The following is an 8,641-nucleotide window of genomic DNA, read 5'->3' as shown; positions in this document are numbered from 1 at the left end:
TAAATTTTTGGAAAATGGGCGTAGCCACGCCCACTTGTGGTTACATGTGTATATCTTAGGAACCGCTGCACCAATTTCTTCCAAACTTGGCACAGTTGTTGGCCTTTGCAGAAATACCAAATGTCCGAAAATTTAAAAAATCGGACAATAACCACATCCCATATAACGGTAACTTAGAGAAATACGAAATGTTCGATAAATCAGTAAATATTAAAGCTAATTTATTCAAAATTGATGCATGCAACAATTCTTTACAAAGAAATACATTTATGGTAAAATTTTGGAAAAAGGCCGTGGCACCGTCGTACCAATTTGTACCAAACTCGGCTTTCCACATAAAAACAAAGCATTGAAAATTATTGAAATTGGACTAAAATCACGGCCGCGTTTCATATAACGGTAAATTTCAGAAGTGCTTGAAACTTCAATATTTCGAAGTTCAAGGACGCTAATTTACTCAAAATTAATACACCCCGGCTTACCATGTAGCGGTGGTAGTTTTCGGAAAGGTGGAAAACATATAGTTAATATTTGCGCCGGGTATTTAATGTTCGGCTCCGCCCGAACTTAGACTTTCTTGTTAGATTACGTAAAGAGTGAACACAGCCCACAATACAGTGAACATTAAAGTGAGCGATTAAGTGTTCTAGCGAACTTTAAAAATCTTAAATGCTTACAAATTCAATTCACATTTTTATTTATTACATTCAAATTCAGTTTCAAGTTTTTGCCTTAATTCCTTAAGTTAAGTTGACTTAAGTTTAATTACCATGTGCACGCAGGTGAGGATAGAAGCATTTGAGCGGCTACTCTACGCAATTTGTTTTATCGGCAACATTCTCCCCCCGGTAAGCGCAGCTTGCCTCCTTCTTGGCAGGGTTCGGAAATATTCACTCACCTTCGTACGCGAACGCGAAGGTGAACGTATCAAATATTCTCTATTGATTCTCCTTCGCTAACGAGAAGCATAAAACCAGTCCAGATAGTTCGCGTTCGCGAATGTTAGGTAGACAAAATTTCCGCTGTACGCGTATGTATTGGTGGACCAAACAGGTTCAGGATCTAGCCCAACTCAATGCTTTCAACTGTCTTTTTTAACATGGTGATGTCCTACGAAGTGACAATTGTCACCCTCTGCAGAACTTTTGAACTTGTGCTGAGCTGACTCTGGCTTAGATGCCTCTGAGACAGTTCATATAACAACAGTTCCTAGATAGTTCAAAAAGGGTTACCTCCGGGCTAGAAAAAATTTGGTTAGTTTTGAGCTGGTTCTAAGAAGTATAGTATAGAGCCTCTTCTTTAATAAGCACGCATACAATTTTGTAAATTAAAAATATGTACTTCATTTTATGTTTAATTTACTTTTTGAGGCAAACTGTGCTTTAAAATTAGGAACATAAAGTGTCATTTATTCCTCCATTTTCTAAAACCGTTGTTCTTAAAAAGAATTTATATTTGTTACGTATAATGGGTATTTCTGGGATACTTATAATTAAAAATCTAAACTAAGTCGTTTCAAAAAATGAGAAAAACGGTGATATATTGAGTGCTTATTTGTGATAACTCAGCGCTAAATTGTATTAAATTTAGTGAAACGTAATACATAGACTCTCCGGCATCGAATTAAGAGTATATAGAATTTTGAATATTCGCAATGGTTTTCATGCTAAATATTTTTCGTAAATTTTTTATTCAAGGATGGCTCATACGTATTATAACATAAACAAATAAATTCACATTCCTAACTGTGTTAGAAATTCATTAGAATTCTAGAAACTGTTATAAAAACTTCAGTATTTTAAATCAGAGTTTATAAATATGCAGTTCTATACCCCTTAAATTTCAGAATAATTAATCGCGCTGATTTTTTATAACTCTTTCTACGCACGACATGAAGGTATTCTCCTATTTAAATATTTTCGTTTAAGATGCAAGATTACAGTTTACTGCACTAAAATTTAACTTTGTTTTGTATAAAGTTTGAAAACACGGTTTATATTATTTTGTTTTAAGCATGCTCATTTTTTTACAAAATAATAACAAACAAATTTTAATTCTCAATATACTGTGAATATTTAAAAAAGACATGGTGTACGCAGACTTTACTACCGATCATGTCGATGACATCGGCGTACGCCAGCAATTGGACGCTCTCGTGAAAAATTGTTCCTGTGCGGTTCAGTTCTGCAACTCTTATTATATTCTCCAACATCAGATTAAAGAAACCAAGTGAAAGGGAGTTGCCCTGTCTGAAACCCTGATTGGTAGAAAACAGCTTGGGGAGGTCCTTCCCAATTCTAACGGCGCAGGTGGTACAGCTCAACGTCATTTTACACAGCCGTATCAATTTAGCGGGGATGCCAAATTCAGACATCCCGAAATAAAGGCAGCAATGTGGTCAAAAGCGGCTTTGAAGCCGACAAACAGGTGTGAGTGTCGATCTTTCTCTCCGGTGACTATTTCAAGTTTTGGCGTATTGTGAAAACCTGGTCTATGGTGGATTTGCCAGGTCCAAAGCCACACAGATAAGGTCCAGTCAGTTCGTTGACGGTGGGCTTCAGTCTTTCATACCATATGCTCGGTAATACCTTGTAACCTATGCTTAGAAGGCTAATCCCGCGGTAGTTGGCTCGAATGGCGGGGTCATCTTTCCTGTGGATTGGGCAGAGCACACTTAAATTCCAGTCGTCGGACATGCTAATGTGTAAACTCACGTTAAAATGAATAACGTTTTATATTTTTTGTCAACTATATTTTATTCATATACCACAGTATTCTTTAAAACAAGTACTCTAGCGTTTTTAAGTATTTTCTTTACTTTAATTCATAATTTTTCTTTGAATAAAAGTTTACTGAAAAGTACTGACTTTTATAGCATGATAAAGTCTAAGGTACTAATTACGCGGAAAAAAGTCTGGAAATCCTAATTAGCCCGAAATTGACCCTTCCTTTTCGTAATTCAAAGAGAACAAACTGGCGGGCAGCCTTATAAGGACAGCTTGAGAATTCAAAAAAAGCCAATTCGCAGAGCAAAACAGGAATCCGGGTAGATTTCTGCTCTTCTATATAATCAACGAAAGAATCCGCCAGTATGAGTAGGATCATATTCAAGGAACATAGCAGCTCTTCCTTCCTAAAGAGGCAGATGCAGTGTGGACCAATAGTTCTAAGGAGACATTATAATTTCTTCTTCGTACTCATTTTTCAGGCTGTAACCTAAATCAGATCTCAACGGTAGATAGAAATCTAGCGGAACCATCCATAAATGTCGTTCACCAAATTATCACGCGGGAGAAAATTGCGTCGGCAATTAACAGCTTCTCTTCCTACTAGGGCTGGGACGATCCGCATATTCGATTATCCGGATATCCATGCGGATTATCCGTTTACACGGATAAAATCCGGATAGTATGGATATCCGGATAATATTCGTTTGTGCAATTATTTGGATATCCGGATTTTTTGTTTATTTTTACGAAACGATATTTTTATTTCCAAATACCAGACGCTCATACACATGAAGTAGCAAGTTTTCTATGGGCATACATTTTTTTGTAGAGCTTTTTAATTCGTTTGTAGGAGCTTTTGAAATACACAAAGTAGAATTTTTGGAAATTTAAAAATTTATACAAACAATTTTGTACGTAGAAATAGAAAACTTGTTACTTCACATGTATGAGCGCCTACTTCATGTCTGGAAAGAATTTTCAAAGCATGTATGATGCTCAACTATGTTCTGTCTACTTATAAAAATGTTAAAGTAGGTTTCATTCCCAAGGTAGGAAAGAAAGGGCATACGATGTCTAAGGACCTCAGACCCACCAGTCTCTCGTCTTTGTACTGAAAACTTTCGAGCCCCTACTGGACGTGCACATGCGTTCAAAATTAGGCATAGGAGAATTTTCTGCCTACCTAAAAGGACGCTCTACAGAATCTGCGCTCCATGAGGCTATACACAATGTAGAGTCTTCGCTAGAAAAAAAAACTGTATACGTTGGCGGTCTTTCTGGGCATAGAAGGAGCGTTAAACGACGTTAGCCTGGAGGTAATAGAGCAGTCACCCAGAAATCTGACGACTGAGAACTTGCTTCGTACAAGCAGCAATACTAATTGCTGGTAAGGTTGGTTGGTGGTGCTGATCAGTGTGATCAGTGAAAAAATATATCGTAGAGAAAAAAAACAAGAAATGGATCAAATGTATCTCTAATTTTGTTTTTAAGTATCTAAGTATCAAAGATATATGTACTTTAACTCCACGTTAAACTCGTCAAAATGCTGAAACTACCTTCAGTGTCGGCTTTATTTTGACTATGAATACGCCCCATTATATTCTCAACAGTTTGTAAGAGTATGTATGTTCAAACAATTAGCTGAGGCAATTAAGCTTTAAGTTGCGACACTGAGTTGGGTGTTCACACACATTCAATTAGCTTGAAACAATTAGTGTTTGACAGCTGATACATTTTTTTAGTCTGTTCCTTTCAACTTCGGACTAAAACCTGTGGAACTGTCAAACTATAATTTTACTCTCTCAAAGGAGAACAGATGTAGAAGTGCGCGGGAACGCAAAAAGCACTATTTCCTGTAAACACGTCAGTCGGTTTGTTTACATGTCATTTGTACAACACTGATTTGGCTGAAATATCACTAACTATATATATTGAAATATTTCGTTGTTTACTTCCATATTTTTACAAATATAAGGTTCTTTGCTTACACCGCTTTCTATTTTCGTTTGCAGATGCAAATCAGCTGATCGTTTGACACTTTAAATGAACTTACAGGAAAAAAAACTCCGGACTAAATCCTGTACCTTCTGACTAGGAACAGTTGCTCAGTTACTCTCTCAACAGTGTTCCCACTTATAGGTTTTATGTCAATAGGAACGACTTCCTGTAAATTTTGACTAAATCCTGTAAACCGGACTGCTATTGGAACAGACTATTTATATTGTTTGTGAAAAATTTTGTCTGAACAAAATGGAGAGATTTTCAACTTTAAATAATTTATTGATGTATAAAAAAAATACTGAAATTTCCAGTCAGTACAATCAAGTTTTGATTACAGACTGGCTTTTTTAAGAAAAAAGAAGAAGGATAATTTGATATACTCCAAAGTTTAAGGAGGCAGCATCTATAACTGCATGCAGCGTTAGAAGAAAATGCAACTCAAAGGACCTTGTGGAAGCTGTTAAATGAAATTAAAACAAGTTTTGTTTCAATAAATAACGTGTCCTTTAATATAAAATCGGCAACCTGGATACATCATACTAAATGGCCGAAAATTTAAAAAATCGGACAATAACCACGCCCACTTCCCATATAACGGTAATTTCCAGAAATACGAAAACTGCGATATTTTAGTAACTATTGAAGATAATTCACTCAAAATTGATATTTACAATAATTTTTAGACGAAAAATAAGAATATTATAAATTTATGGAAAATGGGCGTAGCCACGCCCGCTTATGGTTACATGTGTATGTCTTAGGAACCGCTGCACCAATTTCTTCCAAACTTGGCACAGTTGTTGGCCTTGGTACAGCATAAAAAATCGCCGAAAATTTTTAAAATCGGACAATAACCACGCCCACATCCCATATAACGGTAATTTAGAGAAATACAAAATCTTCGATAAATCAGTAAATATTGAAGCTAATTTATTCAAAATTGATGCTTGCAACAATTCTTTACCAAGAAATACGTTTATGGTAAAATTTTGGAAAATGGGCGTGGCACCGCCCACTTATGATCACATATATGTATATCGGTAACCGTTCTACCAATTTGTACCAAACTCGGTGTGGTTATTGTGCTTGCCACATATAAGCAAAACGTTGAAAATTATTGAAATCGGACTAAAATTACGGCCGCTTTTCATATAACGGTAAATTTCAGAAATGCTTGAAACTTCAATATTTCGAAATTGAAGGACGCTAATTTACTCAAAATTGATACACCCCGGCTTACCATCTAGCGGTAGGTTTCGGAAAGGTGAAAAAACATATATTTAATATTTGCGCCGGGTATTTAATGTTCGGCTCCGCCCGAACTTAGACTTTCTTACTTGGTTGGTTTTAATTTTATATATTGTTACTAAAAATTTCTACGTCATTCCTCGAACATTCTGCCTATTTCTCGTAGTTCGCTTCGCGTTGCCGCAGTATTCGCCACAATACAGTAAAATAGAAATAGATGAGAACATATTGCAGGGAACTGAATTTGCCATTACTCGACTTTGGATGCACCTGTTGGGCTCATTTTTGGCAGGTGTATTTGTCCTTAAGTTTCACTTTCAAAATTCATACACTTTGATTCAATTGCGCGTGCTAAAGATAAGTTTTAAATTAATCTTTCGTGGCCAATAGCTATTGGCTTAGAGCTAAGACATCATAATATTACTATTACAATACGGTCAAATGCCTTTTATTTTCCCCCATACAAAATCGACCCAGCCTACTGAACATTCTATCGAATATGTTTAAAATAGGGACAAAACGCTTACCATGTAGCGGTAGTTTTCGGAAAGGTGAAAAACATATATTTAATAATTACGCCGGGTATTTAATGTCCGCCCGAACTTAGACTTTCTTCCTTGTTTTATTTAAAAAAAAAAAACGATATCTTCGTACTTGTTGGAGTTATCTATTAAGGGTGAGGATCTTATAATTTTTAAACACGTGGCAACGCTATTCAAAAAAATAATACATACTACACCTCTGGAAGCCAAATCCTTTCATTGGACTCCTTCTTTTTTTTAATTGAATGAACTGTGCAAATCTGATATTATTAACCAAAAATGCCTTCACGTATTAGATAAATGTAAGGTAGTAATTTTTAAATAGGTAGTAGCCCGATAAATCAATAAAAACACATCTCGAGACCATATCCCTTCACTTGGTACCTGATTTTTAAAAATCTGGCAACCGTGCCCGGTTAATAATACATTATTTAACATCTATAGAAATTCTTAGTATTAGATATAAACAATGCACTTGGGTATACCCGTTATTCTGGGTATGCAACTACAGTTTGACAGCTATACTCAATCGCGGACCTTGCGTCCTCGTCCGCGCAATATGGGCAACGTGAGTTTGACGGCTATACTAATACCGAACCTTGCGTCCTCGTCCGCGCAATCTAGGCAACGTGAGGAGCCCATGTGCGGTGCGGTGAACAATCCGAGTGAAGCCTTGGGTCACGGCAGAAAAAGACACTCCGACATATTCAGTAGGTATTCGGCTAAGAAACCACCCCTTCCAGCAGTGGGTTGTGAGTCACAAAACCTCGGATGAGAAAGCCTTTTGATTACGACCACGGCAAACGTTTAAAGACTACGATTTGAGGGCTCGCACTTGGAATATCCGGGCTCTTAATGGGAACGGTGCCTCTGCCCGGCTGGTTGATGTCCTCGTAAGGACGAATCTGTAATCACCGTCATCAAATAAATGCGTTGGATGGGGCAAGGCAATTAATGTCTAGGGCCTTGCGACTTCTTATACACCTGCCACGTAAAGCAGCGCAAACTCGGTGTTGGATTTGTCTAGTACTATCGTTCATCCCGGTGGACGACCGACTAGGCATAATCCTCACCAAAACGAGATTATTAAATGTCTCGCTCACCTGCGCAAACATTCCGACGGAAGAGAAGCACGAAACGTCCAAGGATCTCTTCTATGCGCTCCGGAGTGTGCTTTGCCCAATTCACAAGAAAGGCGACCCGGCTAGGTTACAAGGTTTAATCAGTGTGACTTTTTGACCTGGCAAATCCAGTGTAGAAGGACTTGGCTGCACTTGGCCTTTCCAATTGGCGTCAGTTGGCACAGAAAAGAAGCGACTGGAGTGCATTGCTGAACTCGCCCAAAGTCGCTTGGACGGTTACAGAGCCAATGAAGAAGACAAGAAAGATAATACGCCTATCGTTACAGATGATATTAAAAAATAACGTTAAAATTCGTTCAGAGCATTCGAGATTAGCCTGGTCATAAATCTCGACTTTGCTTTATACTACTATATCTATGGCTAAGTGGAAGATTGACCTATCTCGGCAACCAGTTCGAAAATGCCCTATCTCAGAAAATTTCTCAACAACGCCCTATTTCAGAAATTGGCTGAAGAACGCTCTATCTCAGAATTTTATTGAAGAACGCCCTATCTCAGACCATTTTGAATACATTTTCATTTGAGATAGGGCGTTTTCAGCCAGATTCCGGGATTGGGTGCTTTTCAATAAAATTCTGAAATAGGACATTCTTCAGTCAAAGTCTGAAGTAGGGGGTTTGTGAAAAGTTGTCTGAGATGATGACAATATTTTAAAGTTTAACTGGCCTAAGGTGTAGTTCAGATACTCCTTTAATAGAAGCTTATAAAAATATAAAAATTTTCAAGAGAAACTGATTATTTTTTACTTCAAAGTCAAACTTTCTAAAGTCACTTAAGCTACTTTAATTGAACGGCATAGATATGTATAGGGAAAGGAAGGAAGGCTAGGCGGTTGTCACCATCGGATCTCTCTTTACTACCAGGAGTTACTTAAGTAGTTACTTACGTGATTTATGGACGCCCCCTTTCGTAGTTTTTCGCAATTCTGCTTCCGACTGGTTCGACTCTGCACTACCCTGCGCACTTCCACGGTTTAATA

The sequence above is a fragment of the Rhagoletis zephyria genome, unplaced genomic scaffold (genome assembly GCF_001687245.7).
Source record: "Rhagoletis zephyria isolate East Lansing unplaced genomic scaffold, Rhagoletis_zephyria_1.1 Rzeph_scaffold_00476, whole genome shotgun sequence".
In the NCBI taxonomy this organism is placed as follows: domain Eukaryota; kingdom Metazoa; phylum Arthropoda; class Insecta; order Diptera; family Tephritidae; genus Rhagoletis; species Rhagoletis zephyria.
This window is presented reverse-complemented; position numbering follows the sequence as displayed.